Here is a 14266-nt window from a genome sequence, read left to right as displayed (position 1 = left end):
CTCTTATTTCTTTTCTGATATTATTGCCTTTTCTGTTGAGCCGAGAGTCTCCTGGAAACAGCCTCTTTGCCCTTTTCGGGGTAGGGGTAAGGTCTACGTACACTCTAGTCTTCCCAGACCCCACTAGTGGGATTTTACTGGGTATGTTATTGTTGTTGTAAAAAATAAAATGCAATCACAAAATAAGAGAAAAATATTTTTACTAATTAACGATGAATACAATTCTGTTTTTTCCTCCTGATTATCTTCGTGATTTGAGGGCTGAAGCAACGTATTTCTCGAATGTAGGATGATGCAGACCTCTCCTGGGATGTATTTGATCTCCAGCTTCTTGAACTATTTGATTGTCAAGAAGTATCCGGCAATATGATCTCTTTGTGAATATCCCAAGAGTTTATGGGATTTTCGAGACGCCTCTTCAAGGGAATGTATCCCTTTATATATGGGTGAGTTAGGGTTTAGAATAGAGTAACCTCCAAACAACCCTAATAGACTCCTAGGATTTCAAAAGTGTTGTAGTATATTGAATTTAAGATTTAGCTTGATCCGTCAAAATAATTATTTGATGTCTACAAAAACCCCTACTTGTAATGTGTAGGCTTGTCGTATCATGAAAACGAGTCTTGAAATACCAACGAGAGTTACCACTTTTTTTTTCTGGATTGAAGAGTAACTTATAGCAATTGGAATCCTTGATCGTTATCAAGAACATGGAATTCCCATGCCATTCCTTTGCTGGAGATTCTCTTATTGTTTATGCATCAGTATTCAAGGACCACAGTAATAGAATATATTAATGTGCTATTTGGGTGATAACCAGAGAACCATCCACGCAAGGCCTTAGTTCCTTTCTTCTTTCAATTATGGTGATTCTTCGTGCTAAGTAAAACCATTGACCTTGCCATTTCCATAATTTGCTAACACCTTTTATTTTCTTCAGCCTTTTCTTTATTATGAAGTGTATTATGTCTCAGCTAAGGCTTCTTTGCAGCCTTATCTTTATTTATATGACAAAGTAGCCATCGCGTTGAAAGAACCCAATCCTTCATAACTCTCAAGAAGTCCAAAGGTAGAGCATCACTTTTTGCTTTCATTCTCGCGGCTCTGCAGCTTTCAAGAGGAATCACTTGGTGCATTTTTTTTGGTAATTTTGTGGCTTGTTGAGGAACCACTTTGACAGAGGAAAAAAATGTTGCCACCAAAGATTGCAATCATCGCAATATATTGTGGTTGCGATGATGTCCTTGCTTGGAGCATCATTGTTCTTTTTTGAAGGCCATCACAACAGTTAATTTTAAAACTTAGTTTCTCATTTTCAGGAGGAAAAGATGAAGGGCATAATTAGTTTCACTAGACGTGCCAATTTGTTTGTAATAAAATTTCGACATATGTGAAAAATAAACTGCAATCACAAAATAAGAGAAATATATTTTTACTAATCAACAATGAGTACAATTCTGTTTCTCCGTTAATTCTTCTCTTATGATTATCTCTGTGATTCGAGGGCTGAAGCATCGTATTTCTCGAATGTAGGATGATGCAGACCTCCTGGGATGTATTTGATCTCCAGCTTCTTGAACTATTTGATTGTCGAGAAGTATCCGGCCATATTTGATCTCTTTGTGAATATCCCAAGAGTTTACGGGATTTTCGAGACGCCTCTTCAAGGGAATATGTATCCCTTTATATAGGCGTGAGTTAGGATTTAACGTAAAGTAACTTCCAAAAAACCCTAATAAACTTCTAAAATTTCAGAAGTCTTGTGGTATTTTGAATTTAAGATTTAGCTTGATCCGTCAAAATTTCGATGTCTATAGTATGATACGTAATTTATTTGCAATGAAATAAACAATATAAAATTGTGTTGATACAACTAACTCTAATTGGAAATTTCAAATGTTTTACTTAGCCTTTCGAAGTTTGAACATATATATAGCTTGGTCGCAAAGTTTGAACATATATATAGCTTGGCCGCTATACATTACACAAGTACTCCCTCCTTCCGATGTGTGTAAAGGTCTGAGCACGAAGTTTAAGAAACAAATAAAAACTTTTTAGACTTGTTGTCACGTCTTTAGTCGTTAACTAAATATACGTGCGGCACTTGACAACTTGCTCACATTTTTGCTATGTCAAGTCAGCCTTACTACACTCAAGATCGCTAAGAGAATGGAAGAAAGAACACAAGAGAATTGTTAAAGGAAGCTTTGTATTAGAGATAACTTGAATTGTTTGCTTGGCGAATTACAAATGAGTGGCCTCCCCCTTTATATACTAGTCTCTTAGGGGCTAGTGTGTAAATATTAATTATTACACAAGTCCTTAATATTTACAAGATAAGGGCTTTCTTTAGAATTCTCTACAAGCCTAGAAGATTCCAAGGATATTCATAACAAATCCATAAGGATCTAGGTTCTTCCTAAGGAAATGTCCATACTTCTCTAGAATCTTCTCACAAATGCTAGCCTTCTTCTTATGTAAGCTTCCACATGACATTAATATATGCCAAATGGTGCCTATGTGGCATGATGACATGGCAGGTCATCACATTGTGGTCTAAAATAAATCATAAAAATTCGGTTGGCAAGAAATTATCTTATTAAGGGTAAAAAGAAAATTTAAAGTTGAATTGTTACCAAATATAAAAAGATGACATTCTTTGTGGAATGGACTATAAAGGAAAGAGTGTAACATTAGGGGTATTTAAACTGAACCGAAAAATCGCATCAAATCGACTAGTCAAACCAAACCGATTAGGTTTGGCTTTATTTGATTTGGTATTGAGTAAAAAAAAACCCGAACCCAACCGACATATAAATATATAATTTATATATATATTATTAAGACTTTATATAGAATTTTCTTGAAAAAATACTTTAAAATATTTGGGATCCTCTCTTTATGTAATATTTTATAGAACTATGAAGTTCATTCATTTTTATTAACCTTAAATAATAGGTTTTATCACTTTCTTATCAAATGTTAATGAAATGCGCCAATCATCTCTTTGTTTTTTCATATTCATATATCAAGATTTCTTATATCTTTTTCGAATTTGAAATGATATTTCTATAATTTAAAATTAAGTATAAATAACATTATTTAGGTATCATTTTGATTTTTATATTTAATTATTAAATTCGATTAACCTGGAAAACATACATCAATGAAAAATAATTGTTAGACGGCTAAGAAAATAACTATCATGTTGTACTAAAAAATCTCCTATAAGAATATTTTAATAGATCTTATGTTTATCTTCTTTTTTTTTTAAATTTTTACTAAATATATATTCACTTATCATAACTTTATCTATAAATTTAACAACGTAAGATTAAAATAATACTCCCTCTGTTCCAGTTTATGTGAACCTATTTTTTTTGGTCCGTTCCAAAAAGAATGACCCCTTTCTAAATTTGGTAACAATTTAGCTTAAACTTACAATGCTATCCTTAATGAGAAGCTTTTATAATCACACAAATACTCTGCGCCCCCTTTTAACTTGTTTAGGACCACAAATTTCAAAAGTCTTCATTTTTTCTTAACCTCTGTGCCCAGTCAAACAGGTTCACATAAATTGGAACGAAGAGAGTATTTATGTAACAAAAAATTCAAAAAATCCAAAAATTCGATAAAACCGAACCAATCCACACCGATATAATTGGTTTGATTTGATTTTGATGAAAATCGAACAAAACCGGTCAATGCACACCCCTACCTTTAGATTTCCAGTTTCTACAGGTAAAGAGCCGCTCATGTTGTTACACGACAAGTCGAGCTCTAGAAGATCTTTGAGGTTACCTATGCTTGATGGTATAGTGGAAATCAGTCTGTTCGAATTGAGCTTTATCTCCTTAAGGGAAGTAACATTCCCTAAACATTTGGAAACAAGCCCTGAGAGTTGATTGTCACCCAAATATATGCTACCCAAGTTCTGCAATTTATATAGGCTATCTCCAATGGAACCAGTTAGCTTATTGCTGGCCAGACACAGTTGTTGTAGCCTGATTAAGTTGCCAAGTATTATGGCTATTGATCCTGTCAAGCTGTTCCCATATAGAAACAAAAATATTAAGCTGCTTAATTTTCCAATTTCATTTGGAATTCTACCTTTTATTTGGCAATCGAAAATTAAAATCTTCTCAAGAGAAGTTGTGTCACGACTCGGATTTCCCACCTTCGGGAGTCGTGATGGTGCCTACTCGTGAAAGCTAGGCAAGCCGCGTATTGTAGAATTACTAACTCATTTATTAGCCCCTTTTAAAAATTTAAACTAACATGTGGTCAACAGTGAAGCAACAACAACAACAACCCAGTGTAATCCCACAAGTGGGGTCTGGGGAGGGTATTATGTACGCAGACCTTACTTCTACCCCGAGGGGCAGGAGACCCTCGACTAAAGAAGGAAACAAGAGACTATATATTAGTACCATCAATAGAATCATAATAAAATAACAGCAATATAAGAAATATGAAATAAATTCAAAGTACAATAATAACTATCAGATAAAGCCCTACATCAGTAGATAACCACTAGAATCCTAGAACTAAATCCTAACTGACTAGTCTCACTCTGGTGTACCGTAGAAATATTCACAACTTCCCCCTAACCTACAACCTTATATGCTCGACCTCCACAATTCCCTGTCAAGGGCCATGTCCTCCGTAATCCTAAGTCGCACCATGTCCTATCTGATCACCTTTCCCCAATACTTTTTAGGTCGCCCTCTACCTCTCCTCGTGCCCACCACAGCCAGTCGCTCACACCTCCTCACCGGTGCATCAGTGCTCCTCCTCTGAATGTGTCCGAACCATCTGAGTCTTGCTTCCCTCATCTTGTCCTCTATGGGGGCCACACCTACCTTCTCTCGAATATTTTCATTTCTAGTCCTATCCATCCTAGTATGCCCGCACATCCACCTCAACATCCTCATCTCTGCTACTTTCATCTTCTGGATGTATGAGTTCTTAACCGGCCAACACTCCATCCCGTACGACATGGTAGGCCTAACCACTGCTCTATAAAACTTACCTTTTAGTAACGGTGGCACTTTCTTGTCACACAGAACTCCCGATGCTAACCTCCACTTCATCCACCCCACCCCTATACGGTGTGTGATATCTTCGTCGATCTCCCCGATCCCCTGAATAACCGACCCAAGGTACTTGAAACTACCCCTCTTAGGAATGACTTGATAGTCAAGCCTTACGTCCACTCCCGCTTCCATCGGCTCGACCCTAAATTTGCACTTGAGGTATTCCGTTTTCGTCCTGCTCAACTTGAAACCCTTAGACTCAATGGCATGTCTCCAAACCTCCAGCCTCTCATTGACGCCGCCTTGGGTCTCATCAATCAAAACTATGTCGTCAGCAAATAGCATACACCATGGCACCTCCCCTTGAATATGATGAGTCAGTGCGTCCATCACTAGGGAAAACAAGAATGGGCTGAGCGTAAACCCTTGGTGCAACCCCGTAACAATCAAAAAATGCTCGGAGTCGCCTCTTACTGTCCTAACCCGAGTCTTAGCTCCAACATACATGTCTTTAATCACCCTAATGTAGGCAGTCAGAACGCCTTTAGCCTCCAAGCAGCTCCACAGGACTTCCCTAGGAACCCTGTCGTACGCTTTCTCCAGATCAATAAACACCATGTAGAGATCCTTCTTCCTATACCTGTACTGTTCCACCATCCTCCTAATAAGGTGGATAGATTCTGTGGTAGAACGCCCCGTCATGAAGCCGAACTGGTTGTCTGAAATAGACACCGTTCCATGCACTCTCATTTCTACCACTCTCTCCCAAACTTTCATGGTATGATTCAGTAATTTGATACCCCTATAGTTGTTATAGTTTTGGATATCGCCTTTGTTCTTATACAATAGAACCATTGAACTCCACCTCCACTCTTCAGGCATCCTATTCGTCTTGACTATAACATTAAACAACCGAGTAAGCCATTCCAAGCCTGTTCTACCCACACACCTCCAAAGTTCAACTGGAATTTTGTCTGGCCCGATAGCTCTACCCCTTCTCATCTTACGCATCACCTCCATGACCTCCTCGACCTCAATGTCCCTACAGTAACTAAAGTCATGAGGACTGTCGGCATTCCTCAATTTACCTAGTACAATATCCTGATCTCCTTCTTCATTTAGAAGTTTATGAAAGTAGGTCTGCCACCTCCTCTTAATCTGGTCATCTTCCATCAAAAACTTTGCCGTCATCATCTTTTATGCACCTCACTTGATTCAGATCCCGAGCCCTCCTCTCTCTCACCTTAGCCAGCAGGAATAACTTCTTCTCCCTGCCTTTGTTCCCTAGTTCCTCATACAGACGAGCAAAAGCCGCAGTCTTAGCCTTAGTGACTGCCATCTTCGCCTCCTTCTTAGCTACCTTATACTTCCTACTATTCGCTCTCCTTTCGTCCTCGCTAGTGCTCCCTACTAACCGCTAGTAAGCCGCCTTCTTCTCTTCCACTTTACCTTGGACAACTGCATTCCACCACCAGTCTCCTTTGTGGTCACTGGTATGACCCGAAGATATTCCTAACACCTCTCTCGCCGCCTTCCTCATACAGTCCGCAATCGTCGACCACATACTGTTTGCGTTCCCACTACTTCTCCAAGCTCCCATTGCCAATAACCTTCCTTCCAACTCCTGAGCTTTATCCTTAGTCAAGGCGCCCCACCTAATCCTTGGACGGCCTCGTACTGACCTCTTCTTCCTCCTTATCATAATATCAATGTCCATAACCAAAAGCCTATGATGCGTTGCGAGGGTCTCACCTAGGATAACCTTGCAATCCTCGCACAACCTCCTGTCACATCTCCTGAGGAGGAGATAGTCAATCTGAGTCTTCGCCACCGAACTTTGGTAAGTAACCAAATGCTCCTCCCACTTTGGGAAACTAGAGTTCACAATCACTAGCTCGAATGCCTTGGCGAAGTCTAATAACGATGTGCCCCCCCATTCCTCTCCCGAAAATCGAAGCCACCATGCATATCAGTATAACCACCTGCAGACGACTCAATATGGCCATTGAAATCCCCTCCTATAAATAATCTCTCAGCAGGCAGAATACTATGCACGATCTCATCCAACCCCTCCCAAAAACGCCTTTTAATCTCCTCATCCAAGCCTGCATGCGGCGTGTAGGCGCTAACGACATTTAAAATACACTCACCCACCACCAACTTAATAGTCATTAATCTATCATTCACCCGCCTAATCTCTACCACTGCCTCTCTTAGATGATTATCTACCAGGATACCCACTCCATTCTTACCCCTTAGGACTCCAGAGTACCACAACTTATACCCATCCGCGTTTTTCGCTCTCGATCCGACCCACCTAGTCTCTTAGACACACACTATATTAATCTTCCTCTTCTGAAGGATCTTCGCCAACTCTATGGACTTACTCGTTAGTGAACCTATGTTCCATGACCTGATTCTCAACTTATAGGCTCCCTTGCCCCCTCTACCTCCCCTGCTTCCCGTCCCACCCCCAAGCCCCCGTCCCCTACTCTGCCCCACCCGAGGACATGTCCTTACTCTATCATCCCAGACTACAGCCACTACACCTACAACAAGCTAAAGGATACTCGCTGGTGCACAACTGGCAATGAAACAAACTAGAAGGAAACAAGTGACTACTAGCGCACTAGTTGAATGATTGAACTATTGAACTATTGCGAACTAAAGTAACATCAATTTAGCTAACACCAAAAGGGAAATAGTAAAACGGGAGGTACCAACTCCCGAGAACAAAACCTGTGGTTGATTTGCTGTACTTGATGCTGTTGTACGCTCCCGCCCAGCTTCCCACCGCCCTTTGCTAACAGTCACCCAGTCTGCTCTCCTTTGCTAGTGCTCGTGGGTCCAACTTATCTCTAGCAACTCCGAAAATTTCCTTGAAAACCTAGAAAATACCACGAGCCAAAAACCAAAAGGGTTGTCACCACTACCACCGATGTAGCCCCAAGGGAAAAAATAGAGAAAGGGACGAGAAAAGGAGGGACTAACGAAGAGAAACGAGAAAGGAGATATAGGGATAAATAATCGGTAGGGGAAGAGACTAACAGTACCTTTGAAGAAGACTGAAGCTTTAGCAAACAATCAGACTTTGAAAGTAGACTTTATGTTAATTGAATTCACAGATTTCAAGGCAAACACAATTGATTGGATCAATGGATATAAATCAGCAAGAAATGTGATAAACTAAAACCTGTATAATCAAAACACCAATTTTACTTTCTCGGCGACGATTGAACAAGGTATTTACAATGAACTATAGTAAATCCAAAATATACAAAAAATAATAATTAATAATAAAAATACCCAGATGCCAAATTAGCTAAGATAATGCAAATTCATCTATATATTCAAAACAAAGAGAATTAGATTCTTACAAGTATATTATTATACTATTAAAATACTTGAAGAAATGTGTTTACCTTAGAAGTGAAGTAGCTGAAGAAACAGAGAAAGGAGAAAGAGACAGGAGGTGGGGGCAGATCTAAAGAGTTTAGAAGAGAGAGAGGAGAGGATGAAGGAAGAGAGAGAAGAGAAGAAAGAGAAGGAGAAAAGATACAGAGAAAGAGAGGGGGACTTACCTGTATCCGGTGAGAGGTTGCCGGATTTACGCCGACGTGATAGTAGTCTTACGACGGAAGGAGACGATAAAGTGATGGAAGGGGTAACGAGATGTTAGAGAGAAAGAGACATCCCCGATATCATCTAACATTTAATCAAAATCATGGTCAACAGTGAAGCATTAGCGATAAATAAAACAAGCAGAAGACTTAATCTGATAAAATAACCAAAGCCTACATGACAATGCCAACATATGTCTCTACCCGGAATCCGGTGTCACAATATCACGGACTGTTTATGAATACTACAACAAATATCTGAAAGGAAAATACAATCTGTCTAAAAAAAATGAAAACATAATACATAATAGGATAGAAGAGAACGTCGGGCCTGCGAACGCCTACAGAACTACCTCGGGATCTCTAGCTGGACTGAAGGCAGCCGCCCCAAATGCTACTATCCAAAAACTGCTCCGGGATCTGCATATAGTGCAGAGTGTAGCATCAGCACAACCGACCCCATGTGCTAATAAGTGCCTGGCTTAACCTCGGCGAAGTAGTGACGAGGCTAGGACCAGACTACCAAATAAACCTATGCAGTTATATAATATGCAGCGGACAAATAAAACAGGAATAACAAGTAAAGATGGGAGGGGGTACATGCAGTGGGGAAAATATCAGTACCAACAGTAAGTTAAGAGAAAAGCATAAGAACAATTTAGAATTTACAGCAAAACAAAAAGGAACTCGTAACCAACTATAAACACTTCATATTATCAATTGTTGCGGCGCGCAACCCGATCCCAAAACATAATAACTCTGTTGTGGCGTGCAACCCGATTCATATCAACCCGATCCAAATATAGTGTTGTTGCGGCATGCAACCCGATCCAAATATAATATTGTCGCGGCTTGCAACCCGATCCAAATATGATATTATTACGGCGTGCAACCCGATCCAAATATAATATTGTTGCGGCGCGCAACCCGATCCAGATATACGGTTCAACACCAATCACAACAAGAGTCCCGACAAGGGATCAATAAAGAAACAACACTATCTTGGTAAGAGAATCAACAGTATAAGTAACTACGTCCCGGCAAGGGAAATCAGCTATAACCAAACTTGTTCCAACATCTAACTACCTCAATTAGCACCAATACTCAATCATAAGTAATTCCCACGAGAATAATCATAATCCTTGCTCAACACAGAGAATCAACAACTTAGGCATTCGTAGGATTTGTCAAGAACACAACAATTTCAATCTAAGACTCACGATCATGCTTGACACTAACATATAGATACTCGTCACCATGCCTATACGTCGTACTCGACAAATAACATGTAGCAAATAGGACAAAACTCCTAATCCCTCAAGCTAAGGTTAGACCAAACACTTACCTCGAACTTCCATGGCCAACTCAAGCTTCAAACACCGCTTTTCCTTTAGAATTCACCTCCAAACAACTCGTATCTAGTCCAAATTGATTTAACAACATCAATAAATGCTAAACAATCCAATTCCAATTCTCAATTATAGAATTCCCATCATTCTTCCCAAAAAGTCAAAAATTGACCCCAGGTCCACTTGGTCAAAACACGAGGTTCAGACCAAAACCCTATCATCCATTCACCCACGAGCCCGAATATGTATTTAGTTCCCAAATCCAACCCCAAAACAAGGTCTAAATCCCAATTATGCAAAAAGCCCTAACTCTACCCAAATCCCTAATTTTCTACCCTTAAGAACATGATTTAGGCCTAGAAATCTAATGGGTGTTAATGAAAATTGAAGAAAATGAGTCTAAGATTACATACCTATGAATTGGTGGTGAAATTCCCTTTCAAAAATCGCCCAATTTGGAGTTTGGAAGAAGAAGTTATGAAATTTTGGTTAAGTCCCGTTTTGGCTTCTGTTTTAAAATCATTGGACAGGCCTTCATCGCGTTCGCGATAGGCCTGTCGCGTTCGCGATGAGTTAGACCTAGGTGACCTTCGCATTTACGACCTTAGGCTCGCGTTCGCGGAGTTTTGACTCCTCGAGCCTTCACGTTTGCGGGTCAGTGGCTGCGTTCGCATACAATAATTGAGAACCCCTCCCCCAGGCCCATTGCCTTATGCGTTCGCGAGTGCCTCGACGCGTTCGCGAAGGGTACTCCCCTCTCTGCCTCGCGTTCGCGCCTCAGGCTTCGCGTTCGCAAAGAAGAAAACTGGCACCTGGGAGATTTGCCTTACGCGTTCGCGAGTGGGACCACGCGAACGCGACGAACAAAATCACTGTGCATTGAACAACAAAAACCTACAACTTTCATAAGTTCAAAATTTTTCCGAAACCCATCCGAAAATCACCCGAGCCCTCGGGGCTCCAAACCAAACATATGTACTAACTCAAAAACATCGTATGAACTTATCCGTGTGATCAAATCGACAAAATAACCTCTTAAACAACGAATTTAGCATAGAAATCTAAGAAAAATCTAAACACTTTCAAAATATGAATTTTCACAACTACGGGTCCGAATCACCTCAAACAACTTCCGTTTCTTACCAAATTTCATAGACTCATCTTATTTCACATATAAGACATGTACTAGGCTCCAGAACTAGAATACGGGCCCGATACCATCAAATTCTAAATGCATTTCATTTCCAAAACTCATAAAAATTTCCAGAAAACAATTTTCTTTAAAAATTGATTTCTCGGGCTTGGGACCTCGGAATTCGATTCTGGGCATACGCCCAAGTCCCATATTTTTCCACGGATCCTCCGAGACTGTCAAATTATGGGTGAGGGTCCGTTTACCCAAAATATTGACCGAAGTCAACTCAAATGCATTTTAAGTCAAAATTTCAACATTTTCACATATTTTCACATAATAGCTTTCCGGCTACGGGCTCGGACTACGCATACAAACCGAGGTGATGTTGAAAGAGGTTTTTAAAGCCTCGGAATGCAGAATTCATTTTAAAAACAAGTGATGACCTTTTGGGTCATCACATTCTCCACCTCTAAAACAACCATTCGTCCTCGAACAGACATAAGAACAAAGTACCTGCGTCGGGGAAAAGATGGGGATAACGGCTCCGCATATCGGACTCGGACTCCTAGATTGATGCCTCAGCAGGCCGACCTCTCCACTGAACACGAATGGAAGGAAAACTTTTCGATCTCAACTGACGAACCTGCCGGTCTAGAATAGCTACCGGCTCCTCCTCATAAGACAAGTCCTTGTCCAACTGGACAGTGCTAAAATCTAACACGTGGGATGGATCGCCGTGATATTTCCGAAGCATGGACACATGAAACACTGGATGCACGGCTAATAAGCTCGGCGGCAATGCAAGTCTATAAGCCACCTCTCTCACTCGATCAAGAATGTCAAATAGGCCAATGAACCTAGGGCTAAGCTTGCCCTTCTTCCCAAATCTCATCACGCCCTTCATAGGTGACACTCGAAGCAATACCCGCTCACCGACCATGAAAGCCAAATCTCGAACCTTGCGGTCGGCATAACTCTTTTGCTCGGACTGAGCTATACGAAGCCTATCCTAAATAATCCTAACCTTGTCCAAGGCATCCTGAACCAGATCCGTACCGAGCAACCGAGCTCTCCCGGCTCAAACCGTCCAATAGGAGACCGACACCTCCTACCATATAAAGCCTCATAAGGAGCCATTTGGATACTCGATTGGTAGCTTTTATTGTATGCAAACTCCGCTAAAGGCAAAAACTGATCCCACGAGCCTCCAAAGTCAATGACACAAGCTCGGAGCATATCCTCCGAAATCTGAATGGTCTGCTCGGACTGCCCGTCCGTCTGAGGATGAAACGCCGTGCTCAACTCAACCCGTGTGCCCAACTCTCGCTGAACTGCTCTCTAGAAATGGGAGGTAAACTGCGTACCTCAGGCCGAAATGATAGACTCGGGCACATTATGAAGGCGAACTATCTCCCGGATATAGATCTCAGCTAACCTCTCGGAAGAGTAGGAGACTGCCACAGGAATGAAATGTGCTGACTTGGTCAACCCATCAACAATAACCCACACTGCATCGAACTTTGTCTGAGTCCGTAGAAGTCCAACAACAAAGTCCATAGTGATACGCTCCCACTTCCACTCAGGAATCTCAATCTTCTGAAACAAACCACCAGGCCTCTGATGCTCGTACTTAACCTGCTGACAATTCGAACATCGAGCCACATATGCAATGATATCTTTCTTCATTCGCTGCCACCAATAATACTGCCGCAAATCCTGATACATCTTCGCGGGACACGGATGAATAGAGTACTGGGAGCTATGGGCATCCTCTAAAATCAACTCTCGGAGTCCATCCACATTAGGCACACAAATGCGACCCTACAATCTCAAAACTCCATCCTCACCTAAGGTAACCTGCTTGGAACCTCTGTACTGCACCGTGTCTCTAAGGACACACAAATGGGGATCATCATACTGCCAATCACGGATACGCTCCAATAAAGAAGAACGAGCGACCGTGCAAGCTAACACATGACTAGGCTCAGAAACATCCAACCTCATGAACTGATTGGCTAAAGCCTGAACATCCAAAGCAAGCGGTCTCTCACCGACTGGAATATAAGCAAGACTGCCCATATTGGCTGACTTCCTATGCAAAGCATCGGCCACCACATTGGCCTTTCCCGGATGATATAAGATGGTGACATCATAGTCTTTCAATAGCTCCAACCACCTTTTCTGCCTCAAATTCAACTCCTTCTGCTTGAACAAGTACTGCAGACTCTTGTGATCCGTGAACACCTCACAAGTCACACCATACAGATAATGCCTCCAAATCTTCAACGCGTGAATAATGGCTGCCAACTCCAAATCATGAACTGGATAGTTCTTCTCATGAATCTTCAACTGCCGCGAAGCATAGGCAATGACCTTGCCATCTTGCATCAACACCGCACCAAGCCCAATACGATATGCATCACAATAAACTGTATACGGCCCTAAACTTGTGGGCAAAACCAACACCGGTGCCGTAGTCAAAGCTATCTTGAGCTTCTGAAAGTTCGCCTCAAACTCGTTTGACCACCTGAACTGTGCACCCTTATGGGTCAACCGGGTCATCGGGGCTGCAATAGACGAAAATCCCTCCACAAACCGACGATAGTAGCCTGCCAAACCCAAGAAACTCCGGATCTCTGTATCTGATGCTGGTCTAGGACAGTTCTTGACTGCCTCAATCTTCTTCAGATCAACCTGAATACCCTCTGCGGATACAACAAGACCCAGGAATGCAACTGAACTCAACCAGAACTCACACTTCAAAAACTTGGCATACAATTGACTATCCCTCAGAGTCTGAAGAACCACTCTAAGATGCTGCTCGTGCTCCTCCCGACTGCGGGAATATATAAAAATATCATCAATGAAAACTATCACGAACGAATCCAACTAAGGCCTGAATACTCGATTCATCAAATCCATAAAAGCTGCTGGGGCATTTGTCAACCCGAATGACATCACCAAGAACTCATAATGTCGTACCGAGTGCGGAAAGCTATCTTAGGGACATCGGATGCCCTAATCTTCCACTGATGGTAACCAAATCTCAAGTCAATCTTCAAAAATATCTTGGCACCCTAAAGCTGATCAAACAAATCATCAATCCTCGGCAATGGATACTTATTC

Source organism: Nicotiana tabacum, chromosome 6 (genome assembly GCF_000715075.1).
Source record: "Nicotiana tabacum cultivar K326 chromosome 6, ASM71507v2, whole genome shotgun sequence".
Taxonomy (NCBI): Eukaryota; Viridiplantae; Streptophyta; class Magnoliopsida; order Solanales; family Solanaceae; genus Nicotiana; species Nicotiana tabacum.
The sequence above is the reverse complement of the archived record's forward strand: the minus strand, read 5'-3'. Positions refer to the sequence as shown.